This window comes from Wasmannia auropunctata, unplaced genomic scaffold, assembly GCF_000956235.1.
Source record: "Wasmannia auropunctata unplaced genomic scaffold, wasmannia.A_1.0 LD336103.1, whole genome shotgun sequence".
Taxonomy (NCBI): Eukaryota; Metazoa; Arthropoda; class Insecta; order Hymenoptera; family Formicidae; genus Wasmannia; species Wasmannia auropunctata.
The window spans coordinates 124,021-125,451 of NW_012026787.1; positions in this window are offsets into that span (position 1 = coordinate 124,021).

Below are 1,431 nucleotides of genomic sequence, written 5' to 3' on the forward strand. Positions count from 1 at the left end.
TGTGCTCTTCCGATCTTTCTAAAGTCGTAATCACATATATTATAGCAATTGAGATTGAGATTGAATTGAGACTTGACCAATCAAAGCAAAATTCACCAAACTTGATTTTATTTATTAGTTTTTTTTCTGATTGATCAAATTCCAATTAATTTAATCTTAATCTCAATTGCTAGCGTGATTATAACGTATCTTCACTGTTCCATAATTGTTAACTATAAATTATTAGAATGCCAAATGCGATCTGAAGTGGATCTTAATTGGTGCTTAATAATAATTATATGAATTTTTTGCAATTTTTAGTTCCGGTAAATTGCGCGCCGAATATTCGACGATCTTGAAACACTTCCAAATTAAATCTTGACTTCATTATAATATCACAAATTAAATTGACAAGCAATTTAACAATTTTGATGCCAATGAGCATCTTATTAAATTCTGTAGAATATATAACTTATTGCGAAAAATAATACCATCCTGACTCAACACAGGTAATATTTTTTATTTTTTTAGTAAAATTGTATTTTTAACTAAAGTTTGTAAATTTGTTTAAAAAATGGAAAATAAAAAAGAAAAATCAGTTATATACTTTAATCTTTAAGAACTCGCGTACTTTTCGTGACGTAAGTGCTCTGCACATGGGGAAAATAAATTAATTAAAATGGGGGTCAATTTAACCCGCATTTTAATTAATTTATTTTTTATGCATAAATAACATTTTTTATTTTAATTTACAATTACAAACTAAAACATGTTTTAAACACAAAATAATTTTTAAGCATTAAAAATTAAAAGAAACCCGTATTTTTTAAAATATTTTTATCATGTAATATTTCGACTAATAAATTCGCAGCTTATACAGTAAAAACAGACATTAAATATGATCAAATAAATTTTAATTATAATTGTATTTGAAGTTAAAGTACAATACACAAAATATATGAGTGTTAATTCAACAATGATTGTTGAAAATTAATATTTTATAAATTAATTTTATAAGGTTTTACGGCGTAAACTAAAAATCGCATACGAATGCAGTTTACAACTTTTGAAAGAGTGAATCTTTATCTTTAATTTGCTTTTTTATTGAGCGTTGTATTGTGCTGTCCGAGATATGGAGTTAACGGTACATTGGAACACAATGTAATGCATTGAAAAAATGCATGCCTTTAAAGTATAGAAAATATAAAATGTAATGCATTTAAAGTATAAAAAGCACGCGTCTGTGTGATGTTCAGTATAGCTAAATTTTGCACAAAAAAAGATTATTCAATCGCACGAGTAAAAGTAATATCCATCACATAGGGAGTGATGTGACCCAATTGTAAAAGCTGCCAAAAATGCAACAATATATTAAACAAAAAATTAATTTGTTAACAAAACAATATAGGTATTATTTGATAAATTAGTTAAAATATGTCTTAATTAATAATC